The sequence below is a fragment of the Ursus americanus genome, chromosome 7 (genome assembly GCF_024610735.1).
Source record: "Ursus americanus isolate L20-20 chromosome 7, mUrsAme1.1.p, whole genome shotgun sequence".
In the NCBI taxonomy this organism is placed as follows: Eukaryota; Metazoa; Chordata; class Mammalia; order Carnivora; family Ursidae; genus Ursus; species Ursus americanus.
Genome location: NC_142133.1, coordinates 9,748,047 through 9,770,389, shown reverse-complemented (window position 1 = coordinate 9,770,389; position 22,343 = coordinate 9,748,047). Strand labels below are relative to the sequence as shown.

The 22,343-nt window shown below is 39.9% G+C and overlaps 1 protein-coding gene across 6 annotated transcripts in view; it reads right to left on the bottom strand.

The window, feature by feature from the left end:
• AFF3 (ALF transcription elongation factor 3) overlaps nucleotides 1-5,025 on the bottom strand; it is a 553,103-nt gene extending 548,078 nt beyond the window's left edge. For all 6 annotated transcript variants that reach the window (XM_087863299.1, XM_087863300.1, XM_087863301.1 and 3 more), the window contains exon 1: nucleotides 4,929-5,025. The gene's annotated coding sequence lies outside the window, so the exon portion shown is untranslated. The remainder of the gene's footprint in view (nucleotides 1-4,928) is intronic.
• Between the last annotated feature and the right edge of the window lie 17,318 nt (nucleotides 5,026-22,343).

The following is a 22,343-nucleotide window of genomic DNA, read 5'->3' as shown; positions in this document are numbered from 1 at the left end:
CAAATATTTTCCCTTTGTTAACCCATGAGTCAGACCATATGTCCTTTGATCTTTGCTTCAAAAAATATTGTCACGGTATTTAGAAACAGGGACAGCCTAGGCAAAGTTATAACATATGGGATGTTTTTCCTCTGAGCCCCTAACTTTCCTCTCAGCATTCTTCCTGGTTATGTGTACCCTCTAGCACACACGTGTGTTCATGTGCACACACTCAGACACACACACAGTGGCGTCCTGGAGGAAAAGGGGTTTTATTCTAATAATGCCACGTGTGTTGCTGCTGTGCAGCCTGCAGGATCACCTTAAGGCTGGCTGGTGTAGAAGGTTTCAGAGTTGGGAAGCCGCGGTTTGAACCTCACCTCTAACTGTATGCACTTGGGCAAGTCACTTAACCTTAGAGAGCCTCTATTCTCTCTCTATGAGTATCTACTTCGCAGGGCTGTTGCAAGGACTCAGAAAAACACTATAAAATGCTCACCATAGGTAAGAGCTGAGGAAACAGTACCTCGTACTTTGATTTGGAAGGAAGTTCCATATTATTGCTCAGGTCCTTAAGAAAATTCCTTGGTCTCATGCTGTAGAAGCGAAGCAAATCTATCTATGCAAAGTGACCAAAATGCGAATGCAGGAAGCAGCGGTGTCTCAGTCTCCTAATTCCCTCTTTGTACGCCTATCTATCGAAACAAACCACCAGTGGCTGATGGTTTATAACTACTTATAACTAACCAGCCTCCACCGAGAGGCCGCCGCGTAGTAACCATGGGGCAGACATTTGTCATTTTTTTGCTGTCACCTTCCAACTATCCACCCCTTCCTATTACCACTCCACTCTTCCTTTTGAGGATGTCTTCATGTGCAGAGCTTTGGGTAGTAGGGCCTGAAGTCAAATGGATGGACTCGACCTTTCCCTGGGGACAGACACGTGACCTAGATGCACTCTGCCTTCTTTCTGGGACTCTGTATTTTACATAAAGAATGCCCCAAAGTGGGGACAACTGAGGTCCTATCTGTCACAGTGGTGGCCACATTACATGGTGCAGACTGGGTTCACATTTCCATTACTGTGGTTCTTAATGGTGTTCTTACTGGTTCTGGCTGCTTGGCCTTCAGACCCCCTCACTTGCTGCTCTCTTTTATACCTGGTTAGCAACCCCCCCCCCCAAATGTTCCAAAAAATTGCCTTTTTGTTTAGCACAGCTCAATTTGGTTTCTCTCTCTTGCAACAGTGCACTGACTGATACAGCCAGATTCCAAGATGAAAATATGAAAAGCAGCTCATCCCACTTAGCGAGAATTCTCTTACCACAGGCAACAGCTGGTGCTTGGGGGAAAGGTGGAGTCTTAAAACACGTGACTAAATGGGACCTCATGACCGAGTTGAAGTTCTACATTATCACCTTAGAGAGGATTTTGGAGTAGAATGCCATTCAGTTTGCAAATTTATCACCAAAGGAGGCAAGAGGATGGAAGGGTGGAAGAGAGACAGTGAGTATCAGCACATCCGACAATCAGCTCAAACCCAAACCCTTTGGACGCTTTCAGGAGAACCTGAAACAATTTCTTTGTTCAGAATGGGTAAAAGTAAATGCAGGATTAGCCTTTTCTCTCTTCATTTTCCATTGTTTCATCACTGCTCCTTGGGCCTGAGAACTCTGCCACAAAGCATTTTACTAGTTGTCTGATTGTCATCCTACTTAACATGTTCCGTGGTCTGCTGGCTGATGGTAGTTTAAGCAGGATCTAATTGGTAACATATTGTCGATTGAATTAAGTGCCATATGATAGAGATTTAAACCATGGTAATTTTTCTGTAAAGAAAAATCTGTCAACAGACTACAGCAGAGGACCATTAATAAATCAAGTTGTCATGTTTATTAGTTATTGCAGGAGTCTTGTTGTCTTGTATTCATGATAGCCCCCCCCCCCATCTTTAGCACCAATAACAGGTATAAAGAGGAATCTCTGGCAAGGTGTTTTTCAATGGGTTCATATTTGTACACAAACACCTGTTTGTATTTTAATCATGAGAAAAATGGTGCTACTTCACTTTAAAAGGAATGGTTTGGGGCTGTTTTTTGGATGAGGGATAATGTTTTTATTTTTTGCAGTTATGTTTTAAAACATTGGGAAACAACACATTGATAATCGAAGAAAAGCCAATGAAAACAAAAATGAGAACACCATTTGCTGATCAGATTTGCAAAAAATAGAAGAACTAGTAGAATGTACTACAGGATTTGGAGGCAAACAGTCGCTGCAGTTTGATTTGTAATATTATAAAAATTGGCAATAAATTAATTTTCCATATATGGGAATGATTCAACAGATTATGGAACATCAGTACCAGGGAGCAAAACAGCTATCTGAAAGAATGAGCTAAATCCTACCTAATGACGCATCATTAAGAACCAATATCATTTATACTTTCCCTTTCCCTTTTCTTTTAACTGCCTGTACTGAAAGTCGGTTTCCACACTTTTCTCCTACATGAATAAGAAATAATAGAATCGTATTTTGCAAATGTACCCTCCCTGGACTCTCCTAAAACCCTGGGCACTGAGTAGGACATGTTATTATACCCACTTTACAGATAAAGAAACTGAAGCGCGGGAGAGGCTGATTTATACAAGGAGTCCCATAGCTGTCAACCTCAGGAGGCAGGATGCAAGGATGAAAGTTCTTCCTCTGAGCTGATGTGTAGAATAAAGGGTCTAGAAATCAGAGACCAGCATCCAGCTCCTCCCTAGACTGTTAAACCTCAGCATGACTTTGAACTTGTTTCTGATTTCTCTGGGACCTGGTTTTCTCATCAGTCACATTTCAATACCACTTAGTACTGTAGAGGCAACCCTAGGAGCACGGAGTCGGAGATGGTCAACCCCCACCACCCCCTGCTCTGCCCGCTCCCACCTGGCTCTGCACCCTTGGGCCAGCTATTGGCTATCTTCTAAAATAGGCACAATCACAAGGGATCTGACGCAACAACATGAAAAGGCATGTAACGTGTACACACACGTGACAGACACTGACCCCATGCCATGTACTGTCATTTGGATGCCAGTTACAGGTTTCTACTGCCCAGGTTGCTGTGCACATGGACGCACAAGAGGTGTATGAACTCATATCATCAAATCTGCCGAGCTCCGGAGCTTGCTCCAATCACCAGTGGGACTCATGGGAAGGTCTGGCCCTGGCTCCTTTCCCAACCCCTCCCCCAATACACCTTTGCAGGGCTTGCACTTGGGTATCCTTGCTCTGACCTCCTCTGTATCTCCTTATACACTCATTTACCTACCCCACATCCCACCTTCAATCTTTCCCACTCTCCCACGATTTTCCTTCAAGTCTGGCAACTTTAATTGTGGAAAAGGCGGTGATACTAATACTAATGCTAATATGAATATGAATACGAATACGAATACGAATACTAATACTAATGATGGTCATTAACACTTATTGAGCCCTTTCAATGTGCCAGGCACTCTCCTAAGCACTTTATATGTATCAGCTCTGCTAAACCTTACTTAAGACGTAGAGATTATTGTTGTACCCATTTTACAGATGCCAGGACCCTGATGCAGAAAGGTATGATGAATGACTTGCCCAAAGTCACAGCAAGTGTTAGAGTTAAGATTTGAACCCAGAAATCCAGTGAATGAACAATGTATATTTTTCCACTTTCTAAATGCAAAATAAATAAAAAATATGCATGACACAACTAAACACTAAATACAGGTGTTGCCCAGAGAAAAAGAACCACAGTAAGCAGAAACAAAACCAAAACCTTAGCATATGGAGTGTTTGTTACTTTCACTGTAATAATCTCACATCAGCAGTGAGATGAGAAACCCTGACAGACCTAAGTAAAGAAAAGAACTCTTCCTCACTTTGCACTAAGGGGCAAATGCTTCTGAGAAAAGCAGACATCATAGTTTTAAAAAAAAATACTTAGTTGTACACTCAAGACCCAAGGAACGAGCTTACTGTCACTTCTCTGCTGTTGTGGGTATGGGTTAGCAGTTGGTTTACCCTATTCTAGTTGTAATATCAGGTCGCAGAATGCCTGAACAGGCTCTACCTCATAGAATTGTCAACCCTTTGAATAAAAGGGATTACACACTGCTATCTAAACATGATTTCACTTTTACATTTGTAAGAGTCTGAGTAGCAAGCAATTCACATATTAGGAAAAAAAATCTTTTGTCACACCATTAGTTCTCTGGTTTCAAAAATATTGTCACTATGCTACTTTGCAGTAGATGTGTATCTATGTGTACACACGTATGTGTGTACATATACATAGAATGTGCCATATACAGATGCACGATGTCTGCACACCCAAGCATACATGCATGCATAGTACATAATGTGCTATCCAAAGAATATGAGATAGGGCTGTCAGACCCTATTGTTGAGAAGTTCATTTGTTCTGAGTTATTTATGCAGAAGCATTGGTGGCCTTAGGGCAAAACACACATATTCTCTCCTTCCTGTGACTAGGCCTCTGGGAGATCATTCTCTATGACCATTCACTGGGGTCTAGTCTGGCCGTGTCATAGGCTCTTTTTTGGAGGTGTAGCTAACAGCCTAAGTCAGGTTCAGACACACTGTCCGTAAGGCCCGTAGGCCCAGCTATCATCACAAAGAGTATCAGCACATCCATACCAAGGCTGTATATCCTTCACTTGCTGCACCCACATGAATTCTGTGACCTTTTCTGATCATGTTCCAAGTCTGCCTCCTCAGTCTATCCAGCCATTCACCCAAGGCTGAATTATCTCTATGGGATGCAATGGGGATGCTCCCTGCTGCCCAGTCCTGAGGGGTGCTACTCTGATGCACCCCCCAAAAAGGGTACAAAGCAAGGGTTACTTCTTCTCCACCCACAGCAGCCCAGAGGACCCAGACGCTCTCCAGCTTGATCTTACCTCTCAATTCACAGGCTCCTTTTCTTTCCCTCTCAAATAAGTCGTTCAGCTTCTTTCCTCTGAGGCTGTGTGTGGAGCTCCCATCTCACTGGCAAGCTTTCTGAATGGCACTTTCTGTATAAACAGGAAGAGTGTGTGTGGTCATGACTAAAGTGTGCAGGTGCTGATAGAGGATGTGAAAGTGTGGAGGCGAGTGACTAAACCAGCCAATGGCATTTCCCCACCAGATACCCAACTGCCCTCTTGTTACCCACCGCAGGGCAAGGTCTACCAGAAGGCTGAAAGCAAGAGCCTGGGCTCCACTCTGGGGGGACCACCTGACATAAACCAGAAGAATGTGGCTGGTCATGGAGGCCAAGGGTGTAGTTCTCTACTGCTCTGCCTCTCCCCACCACTGTACAGACTCCTTAAAAGAATCCCAGGAACATTTCTGGAATCCCTTAAATACATTCTTATCATCAAGTACACTGATTTAAATGGCTTGTTTGACTTGTCTGAAACTCTGCTGGCTTCCCAAACTGCTCATACATAGGAGACCAGAACCAAAAGCCTTATCCTGCCTGTGGTCTGTAATAAGTCTTCTAGAACTTTTTAGAATAGAGATGCAGGGGGAGAGAAGGTGCATTAGATCAGGAATCAGATGACCCAAGGCTGCTCTATTTGCAGGGTTTCTACCAACTCATCTCCATCTACTAGTCAACCCACAACAGTAGAGCTTCTTACCCAATACCCTTCCAGTCTATTCCATTCATCTCTGGAATACTTTCCATCACCAAGGAGCTTACTGATGGACACCTTCTCAGTTCCTGTCTTATCTGTCCCCCTGCAGTGTTTGACACCAGGGACCATGTCTTTCCTTCTGGAACTTCCCTCTTGGCTTCCATGACTTCATATTCTCTTGGTTTGAGTCAGGCGATCTCTCTCATTGTCAGGCTTCCATTCCTCTGCCAACATCTTAATTTTTGTCCCTCCCTAGGGCTCCATGCTTAGGCTAGTGCTTCATGTTCTCCGTGGACTCTTCCCAAGCCCACATCCATATATTCACAAGTCTCTGCTGCTCTCCCAGGATGTCCCCCGGGTACTCTGGCTCAACTAGACAAAATGAAACCCTGGTCTCTAACTCTCCTGCCTTTCCATGAAACCTGTGAAATCCTTCCTGCCTTGTTCTCAAGTTGCTCCAGTTTTCCACTCCTGAGTTTGCCTACTTCTGGCCTTTACTTTGTTCTTGGCTAATACAGCTTCTTCAGGTTTGACTCTCAATTATCCTTGTCCAAACAGAGCCATTCATCTGTATCCTCAGGCTGGATTCACTTCTGAACATACCTAGAAACTGCTCCACCCAAGCCTATGCCAACTACTGGGAAATTATCCAAGTATTGACCACATCAGGTCCCTGGCAAGGAGAAAACCTTTCTTTCTCTTATATTCAAATATTCAAACCAGAAATGGGGAGTCTTCCTGCCTTCTTTCCTTTCTCACATACTCTTCAACCTTTAATCACCAAGCCTGGTCAATTCTACATCTTAAACCACACCTCAAATTCTTCCTCTCTTCTCCTTTCTGATAGCCAGGCCCTGACTCCAGGCTTCATTATCAATGCCCCAGGACCCAAAGGGGCATGTATACTCAAGGTGTGCAAGAACATTCAGAGTTGGGGGAGAAAAGTCTTAAATATCTACTCATGCTTACTTGTTTTATTTGTATTGAAGTTAGATTCACATAACATAAAAGTAATCATTAACCATTTTATTTATTTATTTATTTTTAAAGATTTTATTTATTTTTAAAGATTTTATTTATTTATTTGACAGAGAGAGACAGCCAGCGAGAGAGGGAACACAGGCAGGGGGAGTGGGAGAGGAAGAAGCAGGCTCCCAGAGAAGGAGCCTGATGTGGGGCTCGATCCCAGAATGCTGGGATCACGCCCTGAGCCGAAGGCAGACGCTTAACGACTGCACCACCCAGGCGCCCCAACCATTAACCATTTTAAAATGCACGATCCAGTGACATTGAATATATTCACAATATTGTGCAACCATCAGCTCCATCTAGTCCCAAGACTCACATTTATTTTTATGTCATATTTTTAGTGTCTACTTTTTGTGTACATTTTAATGCAGGTAATGTTTGAATACAGTTGTATTGTGACCATTTGTGAATAATCATACATCCACTGGGAATCTGTTGTGAAGATTTCTTTACTGAGGAGGATGCATGGTCAGAAACATGGACACACGTAGTCTCTAAACTCATCTCCCAAGTGACAGGCTCTAGAGTGCTTTCCAAACTGCCTCCAAATTTTCTTTGCAGAAATGACTGCAAAATGGTAACATTACAACCCCCTCAAACCAACCCCAGTTCTTAAACTCTCCAAAGGCTCCCCATCACCTATATGAAAATCCCAAAGTTCTGCCACTGGGGGAACAAGGTGTTTGATGCAGTAGCCTCTGCCCTCTCTCCATTATCATCTCTTGTCATGCTCACTACCTCCCTCCCTCCTCCTCCTCACCACCCAAGAAGACCACGCCAGAAGACTGGCGATTTCCTGAACATCCAGGCTACTTTAGGCCACTCTTTTCCCATGCTATTCCTCTTTGGGGGATACGTTTACTTCCACTGGCTATCTGGCAAATCCCCACAGACACTAAAAATCCTTCCTCATTACTCCTCTCTGAGGTGTAATTCATGACACGTGCCAGCCACCCCTGCGGCCATTTGTCTCCATGTTGGAGGATACCATGGGCTATTTGGTGGTTCAGAGGGTGAGCTCTGATGTCAGAAAGACTTGGGTTTGAATCCTGCCTCTACCATTTACTAGCTGTGGAAACCTGGGTACGTTACTTAAGTTCAACCTCCTCTTCTCTACAATATCCATGTCAAAGTGATTGCATAAATTAAACAACATCATGCATGCACGGGAGAAGTATTCAGTAAGTAGAGGGGAATTATCTTAACTATTTTGTTTGTTTCCCTTACTATACTGAAAACTCCTTGAAAATTTTGTAAATTTCATACCAAGGAGAGCTACTCCCAATGAGGCAGAATGAATTCATTAAAAAAAAAAAAAGGATTAATTCTTTAGTGTGCATTTGTAACAGAAATTCAAAGGAGGCATTTTCTGCCAGCTGTTTATGCACTGACCTCTGCGGACTTCCCAGACACACCTCCTCCACTTTCCCCCTCCCGGACCCTCTCACTGCCCACACAGCAAGAACCTACTACTATGCAGGTTGCTGAACACTCTGGGCTGCTCCTGCCACTTTGCTTCTTCATGAACTTGCTGCCGCAACCCTGGCAGGGAGCAATCAGGGAGCCCAGCCATTTTCCTCTCAGAGAGCATCCCCATGTGTCCCACCCTGGGTGACAGCTGGACAGATGAGAAGGCAGACATGGGATGTGAGCAGCAACAGGTCCCTGGAGGCAGTGCCGGTCACAGATGCATTCATGTAAACTTCTTTCCAGCCTCTGGCAAGATCTCTGGCACAATGTTTAATAAATGTACTTCCTCTGCCACAACACCCAACACACTTAATTACAATCAATTACTTATTCGTGCATCTTCTCCAGGAGCTCGGGGGCTCTGCCAGGTAAAGTTGGCACTGGCCCTGCCCACGCCTGTCTCTGTCACACATAGTAGGTCCTCAATAAATTTGAGTGAGTATATGAATGAAAATAAACTGCAGTTGGGTAAAACCAATATTGACCTCAAATTCTGTCATGTATTAACCTTGTCATGCTCTGTGGCCTTGAGCAAGTTGTAATATCTCAGAGCTCAGTTCCCTCATAAAATGGGAAGCACAAACACATCCTCCCATAGGAACAAGGCAGTTACCAAAGCAGATCATAAACTGCAAAGCCTGCCCTTTACAAGACAGACAGCACGGGGTGTATTTGGAGCTGGGAGCGAGAAGTGATGAGAGAGGGTGGCAGAAAAGATGGGGACAAATGTGCCTAAGCCAGTTAGTGGCAGAATGTCCTACTCCAAGTACACCCTGTTTCTCTGGCACAAGAAAGCCAGGGTTTCACCTCTGACCCCAGGAAGAACTGTGTTTGTGGGGCTGCTGTTCTCCTGAGCCCACTCTCTGTTTACTATGCAAAATTCTGGAGGCCTCCCTGGAGGAAAGTGCCTCATGGCTTGTGATAGGGAACGAGAGCACAGGGAACATGGCTTATCCTGTCCGCCAGGACCTGGAAAGAAGCCCACACTGGCTCCACTCACTGGACACTGAGAGGCCTCGTGAGTGAGTCTCTCCGTGAAGCTGGGATGAAGAAGTGTGTTTGGGAATCTTACAATTCCTTTTTGGGCCAATGTAACAGCTAGAGTGGTAGTGGGTGAGGAGGGACTGGTTAGCGCTGCCTGGGGCCTCTATTGCAATTCCCAGCTAGAATGGGTGCTGACAGCCTATTCTGTCCAGGTGCTAGATTAGGTACAGAGGATAAGTACTGAGGGAGGAGGCCCACTGGGTTCCGCACCGGGGGGCGGGGGGTACTGTGCACGATCATTGATGTACATCGGAGAGCAGAGATTCTCCATCTTTGCATCCCCGAGCACTCTAGTGTGGTGTCGGGCACTCAGTAGGTGTTGCAAGTTTTGGCTGAGTGAATGGGGAGGATCCGATCTCCTCAATGTCTATTATGAGTATGTCTGTACCTATTATTTATTCTATGTGATAATAGAAATAGCTGACAGTGATTATTGAGTGCTTATGCTGTACCAAGAAGCACTTTGTATGTATTAATTTATTTAATTCTCACAAAACCCTATGAGATAGATACTATTCCTATCCTTATTTTGCCAATGAGGAGAATGAAGCCCAGAAGTTTAAGAAATTGCCCACGGTCGCGCACCTGGGTGGCTCAGTCAGTTAAGCATCTGCCTTTGGCTCAGGTCATAATCCCAGGGTCCTGGGATTGAGTCCCAGATCTCCCCCTCCTTCCCGCTCATGCTCTCTCACTATCTGTCTCTCTCAAATAAATAAATAAAATAATTAAAAAAAAAAAAAGAAATTGCCCACAGTCACACAGATAATTAACGACTGACATAGGGTTCAAACACAGGTCTTTCTGTTTCAGAACACATACAGTCTCTCTCTTCCTCTCTCCCTACACACACACACACACACTTTATTCACATAGTCTTATATGTATATGTAAAGACAGGTGGACACATCGTGTTTATATTTATTTGTAAATCTATATGCATGATGTTTATTCCTGGCATGGCTATCCTGTGTGAAATTTTCATTAGATTTCTCAGCCCTAGTGAGCAACCCAAAACATACACATGTATATAAAGTACTTTTACCTAATATGTCAGGATCACACAAATCAAACCAAGGAAGAGTGTGGAAAGGGGCTAAATTAGTTAGTTGAACAACTTACCTCTGTTAGAACCAAAAGACTTCTAGTTAAGAAATAAGTAAGAAACACAAGGAAACAATCAGAGGGAAGATGGGACAAGTCTCACACACTCCGTCTTGGAAGTACGCGTAAGTGGGTAATGCTTTAAGGCAAAGGAGGTAGAGCGGCCCATCAGCCATAAGAGAAATGACTGCCGGAGCCACTCTGTAATTCATGACTGGAACACGAAGCAGGGACTGCTGCAGTGATATAATAAGAAACAAATAGGGTAGACAAGGATGGAACATAATTACGGAGACACTCAATCCGCTGGTTGCATTTACCAGAGAGTAAGTTGCATGCAAGAGAATTTGCATACAAATGAGATGCTGAAAGCGCAGGAACAGGACAGTGATAAGACCTCACACGTGTTATTAAAGCATGTCAGCGGGGAAAAAAAATCATTAAATTGATACCATGTAGGTTTAACTACATTACATTACCAAAATAAATTTCAAATGGCCTTCTCAGCTTTCACACACGTATGTAGCTTTCAATTCAGAAAGTTCGCCGATATTTTGTGGGTGCCTGTCTCGTTATTTGCTTGGCTTTATTATTTTAGAAACTAATATTTTAAAATAAAGACTACATTATTAGCTCTCTTATAGATTAAATGTAATCATTCTTTTTTTTATCTTTCACAAACATTATATTTTATTCTCTTGTTACATTCTGTGTGCAATTCTTAGACAAGGATTTAAAGACTAATTTCTTCAAAATACTTCATCATTACACTGATGCCAACTTTGTTTACATGAATAGGTCAGGAAAAATTAAACTTTTATAAGTAACCATTCAAACTTCTACAACAGTTAAAATGATATTTAAGGAATCCAACAGTCTTCTTTTGCTTTTCTAGAAGTTGGTTTGTTGAAATACATTGTGAAGTAGGAATTTTGTATCAAATGAAACTTCATATCAGTATTTGAAAATAGTTATGAAGCTCTCATTTTCAGTTTGTGCACATATCATTAGAGGAATCAGTCTGCTGCTAGCACTGAAAGGCAAATCTATCAAAAGGGGCAGGAGTGTCCAAAACCCATGATAGAGATTGAGGATTGGGGCCTGGATGTGTCCCTGTTCATCCTCCCTAATTACCAGACACGTCCTTGTACAGTTTGCTCCCTGAACTTCCCTGCTCCATGACAGAGCCAGATGTAACTCACTGTATTCTCTCTCTGGTCTCGGGTACTGTGGGGCATGACTTCAGACTCCCATCTACTCCAGCAGTTCTCCTCAGAGTCCCAGAAAAAGCTGCTCAAGGCTGGAGGTGGCTAACCTGAAGTTTTCAGCTTCCTTCATTTCTGTAGATGACTTCAGGGCTCAGGAGGTCCTATGGCACAAGAGTGCTTATTGGTTGGGAAACTCTGTTCTAAAATTTGGAAGCTAAGAGTTGGTTATCACTTTCACACTCAATATGCCATTGGCTGATACCTGCTATGAAAATTAATAAAGGGACATCTCACTAAAGTAAATTTGGGAGGCTAGGGGAAACTTAATAGCCAACATCAATTATAGGAAGAATTGTCAATTACAGACCCCGATGGAAAAATCAGCAGGAAAGAATCATCAGTTACAGGTCCCACCAGGGAAAGTTGTACACTGCTTCTCCTACAAGAAACTGATTACCCTTTCAACTCAGCCAATGAGAAATCATCGTTACCCTGAACTCATGATTTTTCCAATGGATTCTGTTCGAAGCAACCCCTCCAACTTCCTCCTTCTTCTCCATAAAATTACTTTCCTCTCCTTTGTTTGCTGGACTTGCCTATGGTTTTGCCATAGCTTACATGTCCTTAATTGCAATTCTCTGTTACTCCTAAATAACTCCAGTTTTTGCTGCTTAAATAACGGTTTTATTTTTAAGGATAACATTACATGTTACTGTATCCTTGAATTTGGACTTTGTTAATTACTCTTTGATCATCTTAAAATATTTGTTTCTATATATTTTTATTGACATACAGTTGACACACAATGTTCATTTCAGGTGTACAACATAGTGATTCAACAACTCTGTACATTATGTTATGATCACCATAAGTGTAGCTCCCATCTGTCATAATACAATGATATTATAATACAATTGACCGTATTCCCTATGCTGCACCTTTCATCCCCAAAATTTACTCACTCCGTAACTGGAAGCCTGTACCTCCCACTCCCCTTCACTCATCGTGCCCATTCCTGATAACTCTCCCCTCTGGCAGCTAGCTACCAGTTTGTTCTCTGTATTTAAGAATCAGTTTTTCTGTCTCTTTTTCTTTGTTTGTTCATGTGTTTTGTTCCTTAAATTCCACATATGAGTGAGATCATATGGTATTCGTCTTTCTCTGTCTGACTTATTTCACTTAGCATAAGATTCCCTAGATCCATCCATGTTGTTGCAAATGGCAAGATCTCATTCTTTTTTATTGCTGCATAATAGTGTGTGTGTGTGTGTGTGTGTGTGTGCGCGCGTTCACACATACCACATCTTCTTTATCCATTCATCTATTGATGGACACTTAGGTTTTGCTTTCTATATTTTATGCTGCATTTTGGGGCACATAGATATCCCTGCAAAATATTTAATTTTGTTATTGATTATACCTTATACTAATTGATAAGATGGTTCTATTTTTCATTATAATTATAGTGCACATCCCATGGAATTTGACTTTGTATGAATAGAAATATTATACTCCTTATATTTAGTATTTTCCTGAGAGTCTTTATTTATTCTTCTAATTTTAATATTTCTTTGTCATATTGATTTACATATTAGGAGCCTCGTAGTTTGTTAGACTTTATGTTGTTGTTGTTGTTGTTTGAGAGAGAGAGGGAGCAAGAGAGCAAGTGTGTGATTGGGGGGAGGGGCAGAGGGAGAGGAAGATGGAGAATCCCAAGCAGGCTCTACATTCAGTACAGAGCCCAACTCGGGGCTTGATCTCATGACCCCGAGATCATGACCTGAGCCAAAATCAAGAGTAGGACGCTTAACCAACTGAACCACCCAGGTGCCCCAGAGTTTATGTTTTACCTGGTATTTGTTTACCTGGCTTCCCTTATTTACTTTTACTGTCTTAATTAATTTATTTATCTTTTCTTCCATTGCTGTTTAGGTTTCTCCCTTTTTACATTTCTTGTTTTGATTTTTCTATATAAATTATGTATTACTCTCTTTGAAAGGTGGAAATCCTGTTTTAATATCACTGGTCTTTTATTCTTTAAGTCTAGTCATTTTGAAACTGGCAAGAACATAAACATTATTTACTGTTTTAATTTTAGTGAGATGGATAAAATGCTTAATCGAACAGCATATTAAATAGAACTACTAATGGCACGATAACTGTAGTAATTCTGGTAGGAACTGATGTTAACTGAGTGCTTACCATGTGCCAGAAACCTATGTTAAGGCTTTCAAAGATGCAACTCAGTGGCAGGGTTTCCAGGGCTGAGAGCCTAGACAAGGCCAAGGGGTTAGCAGTAGGTAAAGCTGGGATCTAAATCCTTGGCTGTGTGACTACAGAGGCCGACCTCAATTCCAAAAGGGTGCCTCAGAACTCTTTTAAGGAACAGATGTCCTCTTTGCCCACAGTGACCTGCTATCCAGCTCCTCCAAGGGTATTCAGAAGGCTTCTTAGCTAAAGAAAATTGGTCCTGGAAAAAAAGCCACTTAGAGTGAATTCATTTAAAGTGGAGGCCAAAATTTGATACTCAGTAGAGAAGAAATTTCACTGTGACTTCATCTTTAAAAAATAAAGTGAAAAACAGTGACAGTAAGTTTATTCTACATTTATTAAAATATAGGTTATAATTGTAATTTTGTGCTAATTCTTAAGACGAAGAAGAAACAGACTGAGTACTATTTGGCTGGCTTTTTCTATTTGGGTGCCACATTCCTGGCAAAAGAGTAGGGTAGTACCTAGAACATCCTTTACTTCACATAGTTTTATGACACAAACATAAGGAAAACATCTCTTTTATTGAAGGAGAAGAAGAAGGAGAAGGAAAAGAAGAAGAAGGAGAAGGAGAAGAAGGAGGAAGAAGGGAGGAGGAGAAGGAGGAGGAGAGGAGGAGAAGGGGAGGAGGAGGTGGAGGGGGAGTGGAGGAGGGGGAGGGGAGGGGGAGAAGCAGCAGCAAAGAATTCATATATTTGCCTAATGCCTCTTTTAATCCTTTGACATTAAAATCACTCTGTTTTGAAATGGCTGTGTTAATTTTCTCTTCAATTTTTCACTGGAGAAACTTTGTTAACCTGCATTAGATAATAGTTTTACATGTGATTTGAACAGTTCTCCAACACCACTTTCATCTGCTCCATGAAATTTGCAAAATGAATAATTTCACCCTGCAAAGGACTTACAACATATATCCATTGTATTACATTGTATTGTCCTGCTTACATATGACAAATAGGGTAGGGCAAACTGTACCAGTCTCGGTCCCTATAGGAAGCAGATGGCATACTCAATCAGATTGTGTAATTGAGGAGAGTTTAATAAAAAAAAAAAAAAACTTTTAAAAATGTTGTTGGGCAGTAAAGGATACTGAAGGATATATGGGTTAGCAATAGCAGGAAGCCATGGCCAGCCAACCCTAATCCCCAAACCCCCACCTGAGACCCAAAGCACATAGCTATAGCCAGAGGAGAGGGCCGCAACAAAGAAATTGTGATTTAGGTAGAGGGACACAGGCCATTCACAGTAATCCAGTTGAGAAGGCTCTGGGAGAGTAATTATCAGTAATAATCCTGATTATCATTCTTCTATTGTCTCCTGGTCACCTGCCAGTGACATCCATTGGCTAAACCCAGATGGAATCCAGAGAGGAAGGAAGCCATTGAATACATCCGTAGAATTCAGCCTCTCTGGAGAAAGGGAGGTGGAAAGGGAGAAACTGGATCTAGCGGGGACAGATAAAAATATCTATCATACTGACCAGAAACATGTTGATTTGTTGACTCAGTAGATTCTGATACTAAGTGGAGAGTGATACTAGAATGAGAACAAATCCTACGGGTGCTCAATTCATTATGGATCCTCTAGTTTCATAACTTGTCCTTGCTATATTACATCATAACTGGAGCAATCTGCATGACAAATACTGGGTTAATGTGATCTCCTGAAGTTTCCTTTCTAAAGGAATGCAGAAAAGGTTTCCTTTTCTACTTTGAAGAGTGAAGAAATTGAACAAGGGGTAAATTGAACACATGTGCTTTGGGACAGATTTGTATATATATACACACATACACACACACACACACACACACACACACACAACACAGAAAAGTGTCCCTATATAGCATGGGTGAATTTATTGAGTCAGCTAGCAATAATGGACATTTCAATAGCTAGAAAATGCTTTCTGGCATTTTCAATCCAAGAGGCTATATTTAAACTTTCAAGCCTTCACTTAACTACCAGTTTCATAATCTCACCTGACTTACAAGGTTTAATGAGCAAAATGAAAATTTCAGAAAGAAATTAAGTTGAAAATCATTCCATTTTCTATCATATTTGCAATGGCTTAAGAAAATTAAAAAAACAAAAACAAAAACAAAAACAGGGGCGCCTGGGTGGCTCAGTCAGTTAAGTGTTCAACTCTTGATTTCAGCTCAGGTCATGATCCCAGGGTCATGGGACTGAGTCCCTCATCTGTCTCTATGCTTAGGGTGGAGTCTGCTTGTCCCTCTCCCACCCCTCTGCCCTTCTTTCTGCTCACATGGGCATGCGTGCTCTCTCTTTCTTTCTCTCTCTCAAATAAACAGATCTTAAAAAAAAAACAAGAAAAGAAAAGAAAAAAACAAAGTTACTTCTGGCTCCTTTCTGAAGTCTTTCAGAAGATCTGAAATGCATGCTATCTAGAATAATCACTAAAATCTCTTTGCTTCTATACATTCAGGATAATTTTCCTGTTTTTGAATATTCTAATGGTTAAAACAGGACAAATAGGGGCAAAAGGAACAGAACACATCATTCTGACAAAAAAGCTTAGTCCAGGCTGCAGTTGCAGAGAAAAGCATTTGTTTTTAACTGGTGAGTCATTCACTTATTTTCAAGATGTAACTTACCACTACCTACTCAACCAGAAAACGAGGAAATGGCCCATGGCCCCAAACCTTCATGCATCTCTAGACTTTCATCTCTGGAGTCCTATTATCTCCTCTGGGAGCCAGGTTCTGGGTGCATCTTCACCAGACTAAGCCAAGTCTTAGTTAGGGTTCACCCGTAGGTAGATGCTGAGGCATGGATTCTAGTGTAAATTATTTTTTAGGGAGGCTAAGAAGTCACCAGGAAGGGAGCTGGGGAGAGAGACAGGGAAGGGAAAGCAGGTGAAAGGAGATATTATCAAACCAATGTAGCCAACTAGAACTTAACTTCTGGAAAAATGACTTGGGAGCCAGTGTAGAACACACAACTCAGGAGTTGAGAGCTGGAGTATTTTTATGCCAATTTCTGTCATTGGTTGAAAGCTACTTGCTGGAGGCACTAGTTTGCTGGCACTTCACGTTGGCCAAAGATGAAGGCAAAGTGGGATTTCAAGGCCAGAGAAGACCCTCAAGCAAAGAAGCACAAGTATTGGCAGTTGGAAGTCACTCTGGCATATTGTAAGGTAGTGAGTTAGTGCCAGGGTATAGGGGCAGGGCACCAACATCTGCTACACCAAGGCTCTCTCTCTCGTCATTCTCTCTCTCTCTCTCTATTGTCATCAACTCAGGGGATTTATTTTCTTGTCTTGGAGTGGAGAGGCCTCTATTCTCTACCCGTTTCTCTCGAGAATTTTGCCAAGGCCTCACATTTTCTAAGTTGTCCTAAAGGCCTAGGTTTTTGGATCACCAAAGCCAGAGAATTACAGGCCTCCTCGGTTTTCTATCTATCATATTTTCATATGGGACAATGAACACAGAGCAAACTATCTGTATAAATGTATAAAAGCAAAAGATGGAAATATGGGGGAGGGAGTTATTATCTCAAAATTTTATCCTTCTATGTAGAATCCACCACTGCTGTTATCAACACCACCATTAGTTATTTTATTACTGTGGCCACAACAGAAAATATTATCGTGAGAGCACTCGTGAACATTAGTACTAGTAAATGTGAAAATAATCAAATTAAAAGTAATATATAATTTTTGCCATCTACATACTCACAATTCAAACTTATTTTTATTAAAATCCTATAAAATATATTTTTTAATTTTTTTATTATATTATGTTAGTCACCATACAGTACATCCCTGGTTTTTGATGTAAAGTTCCATGATTCTACTTTGAAGAGTGAAGAAATTGAACAAGAACATTGCGTCTCTTCAGGCTATGATAGAATGACTTATAGTGGACTAATGATTCAGCTGAAAACAAGTGGAAAGGCAAATACAAAGTATATTTGTTTGAGGGCATTGGAGAAATGTTGGGAGAGGTGCCAGTTCTTAAAGGGCCAAGGTCCTAGAGAAAAGGGAAGCTCACTGAGGAGAACTCAACCATTTTCATTCCATTCTTCTTAGGACATTTGCTGATTCCTGACACGGAGGGAGTAAAGTTGAACTGGGCAAAAGAAAACTACCAAGAATCAGATAAACCAGAAGAACTTCTGATAATCTCACAGGAATGGAGACACAAAATAGGAGTTTGGGGTTGCCAAGACAGCCAAGACACAAAGGGCCAAGCACTCAAAGAGAAGAGAAGTTCAGAAAAGTGAGCCTGACACTCCACAGCAGTTTCTCCCTAGAGGGCATTTGCTGATTCTTAATTTGTGCAATACAAAACGCTTAGAAACCCCTGAAAAAACAGCAGGAAAACAGCAGAAGTTTTTACTGGTCACATATATGTGGAGAAATGAAAATTAGAGCCCATACCCTCTAAGCTCTAGCAAACACCCAAGGTCTCAGTGAGAGTCTGGAGTGTATGTATCAAAGGTCAGTTTGAATCAGAGATAGATTCAATCTTACAAAGGCTGTAACATGGCTTTGAACCAAGGATTTAGGTGAACTGTCCATATTTGAGCTATCTGGCACAGGGTAGTATCAATCCTTCCTGAAGAAGAAAAAATTACCCTCAGCCTCTTCAGTTTTTTTATACATAATATTTGACATTCAATTAAACATATCAAGTATATAGGAAACAGGGTCAAGAGAAAAATGGACAATAAAAATAGACAAAAAGATGATCAAGATATTACAGTTATATGCATTAATCTGATTAATATGTTTATGAAACTAGATGCTAAGATGAATAATTTCAACAGAGAACTGTAATATACCAAAGGGAAATTCTAGAAATTGAAAATATAACTGAAATTAAGAAAAGGCCCAATAAATAGGTAAGGCAGTAGATTGAAAACAACTGAGGAGAGGATTAGCGTATTTAAAGGTAGGTCTGTTGAAAAATATACACATTGACACAATGAGAAAAAATGGAGAGAAAGAAAATGTTGAAAACATAAGAATTATAATGAAAAGGTCCAAAATATGTGTACCTGGGATTAAGGAGGAAGACAGAAAGATTAGGGCAAAAACAATATTTAGAAGAGATATGGGGTGCCTGGGTGGCTCAGCCGTTAAGTGTCTGCCTTCCGCTCAGGTAAGGATCCCAGGATGGGATTGAGCCCCCACATCAGGCTCTCTGCTCAGCAGGAAGCCTGCTTCTCCCGCTCACACTCCCCTTGCTTGTGTTCCCTCTCTCACTGTCTCTCTCTGTCAAATAAATAAATAAAATCTTTAAAAAAATAAAAATAAAAAATAAATAAAAGAGATAACGCCTGACAGCTTTCCAAGACTTACAAAGACATCATGCTACAGATACAGGAATCACTCTGACCCTCAAGCAGTATAAAGAAACTAAAAGAAATGAAACCCATATACCCACTACATCATAGTAAAAATGAAGAAATTTAAAGACAAAGAGGAAATATTCAAAGAAGAGCCAAAGAAAAATGAGCACTTTCAAATAGTCAATGAACAATAAGGCTAAAATCTGACTTCTCAATAGAAATTTCAGAAGCCAGAAAACAATGGAAAGATATCTTTTGGTACTGAAAGGAAGTCATTTCCAAAATAGAATTTTATACTCAAAAAATATATTCTTTAAAAATTGGGGAAAAATAAAGATACTTTTGGATAAACACAGAATATTTCTTGCCAGGGATTCCCACACAAGAAACCCTAATTTGGGCTTTACAGGCAGAAGGAAAATGATCCCAGATTGAAATATAGAAAGGAATAAATAAAGGAGATACACATGAATGAATAATATGTTAATAACAACAATTCATGTGATTTAAAATGTTTGTACAATTAAAGTTCATGACAATCACACCAAAAGAAGCAGAGAATGAGTAAATGGAGTTAAAAATTCTAGCATGAGAAGTGGTAAACACACTAATTTATACTAAATCTTAAGAAGTAAAAAGCACAGAGAGTAGTCTCTAGGGTAGTCATTTAAAGAACTGTACAGGAATACATAACTAAAAGCAATAAGAAAATTATAAAATAAAATATTTTTGATTATCTAAAAGAGGTAAAAAAAAAAAAAAGATAATGAAAGGTCTACAAAACAGGCAGGATGGCAGCTACCCAAGCAAATTAGCATTGGACTGGATTTCGAAAAAACAAGCACCAACCATATGTGGCCAACCACACACACATTTTAGTATAAGGACAAAACAAAAGGGGTGGCAATTAGAAGATAAAGAAAACCATACCATGCAAACACAAAGCAGAAGAAAGCTGATATAGCTGTGCTAATCTACCAAGTACTAGTTAACAGACAGGGCGGACTTTAAGGTAAGAAACAACACTAGAAATAAGGCAACACTTTCATAATAACAAGACGGTGAAGCTTCAAGAAGTATACAAAAATTATAAATTTGTATGCACTTAATGATATAGTTACAAATACATAAAACAGAGCTTGACAGAACTAAAAGTGGAAATAACCAAATCCACAATCCTACTGGGACATTTAAACATGCATTTCTCATTAACTGACAGAACAGGTCAACAAGAAATTCAGTAAGGGCATAAAACACTTGAACAACATGATTAATAAGTTTGACCTGATTGTTCTATATAGAACACTGCATCCAAAAATGATGGGATAGCTCTCTTTTTCAAATGCGTATTGAATATTTACTAAAATTTAACATATTCTGGTCCATAAAACAAGGAGTGAAATCACTCAAAGTATGTTATTTGTCAGTGAAATTAAGCCATTTATCATTAACAAAAGATAACTCGAAAATTCTTAAATGTTTGGAAATTTTAAAATTTTCTAAATAACTTATGGGTCAAAGAATTCTAATGAAAATTAGTAACTATTTTAAAGTGAAAGATAATAAGTTCTGTTTCCAGTAATGGCGGAGAAGCTTGCATTGGATTAACCGTCCCACAGAAAAAAATTATAAACTCTGGGCAAAATACTAGCAACCCCTGGACAACAGCAGCAACAAAAACAAATGGCTATTTATTAATTAGTCATATCACAATCAAATTGCTTAAAACCGTGAAAAAGAAAAAAATCTTAAAAGCTTCCAGATTTAAAAAAAGACAAATTATGTACAGAGAAAATGAGATAAAGCTGATTGCAGATTTATTGGTAGAAACAATGTAAATTGGAAGACAGTGGAGCAAAAACTTAGAAGTGCTGAAATTAAAAAAAAAAAATCTGTCAATGTAGAATTCTTTACTCAGCAAAAATGAAGACATGCTCAGACATACAAAAGCTGAAAGAATTCATCACAATCAGATCTGTACTACAATAAATGATAAAGGAAATTATTCAAGCAGAAGGAAAATTATAGGAGTTAGAAATCTAGATCTACACAAAGGAATAAAGAGCACCAGTAAAAGTAAGTATAAGGGTAAACATAAAGACATTTTCTTATTATTGGAATATCTGTGAAAGAAAAGTAGTAACAATGTATTGTGGGTTTTATAACACATGTAGAAGAAAAATATATGACAGCAATAGTTCAAAGGCCAGGAGGGGAGGAATGAAAATAATCTCTTGAAAGACTCTTAAACAGTAATGTAAAATGCTATACAATATCTTATGATGGCAGATTATGATAATTAAAAGCTGTACACTATAAACCCTAAAGCAACCATTAAAATAACATAATAAAGTATTCTAGCTAATAACCAATGGAAAAGAAAAAGAGCATAAAATACACACATTTAATAAAAAAAAAGGCAGATAAATAAGGCAATGGAACAAAATACTGAAGGACAAACAGAAAACAAATAATGAGAAGATAGAGTGAAATCCAATCATATCAATAATTGATCACATTCAATGGTCTAAACACTTCAGTTTAAAGATTCAAATAAATGGGATTTAAAAAAAATTCAAGATCCAAGTATATGTGCCTACAAAAAACTAAAATGTAAAAACGGCAACAGGTAAAAAAATAAAAGAATGGACAAAGATATACCACATTAACCCTAGTTGAAAGAAAGCTTGAATTGTTATGTTAATTTCAGGTGAAGTCAATTTCAGAGAAATTACCAAGGACACAGAGGGTCATTTATAATGATAAAAAGACCAATTCATCAAGAGGATATACAATTTCAACATTTACATTTCTAAAACAGACCTTTATGATATATGAAGCAAAAATTGAAAAAACTTCAAGGAGAAATTGACAAAGTCACATTTATGCTAGAAGACTTCACCACCTATGTGTTCATAATTGAGAGAAAAAGTATACAGAGCATCAGAATGGACACAGAAGATTTAAGTACCCTCATTTACATTAAAGCACACTCCACCAATAACAGCAGAATGCACTTTTTTCTACATTTACCAAGCCACATCATGTTCTAGGCCATTAAACTATTCTTAATTTTTAAAGGTACGAAGTCATCCAAAGTATGTTTTCTACAATGGCATCAAATTAGAAATAAATAACAAAAGTCCCTAGGAAATCCCCAAATATTTAGAAACTAAGAAATTTCCAAGTAACTGGTGAATCTCAGAAAAAAAAAAATACAGAGGGAGGTTACAAAGTATTTTTAACTGAATGAAAACAC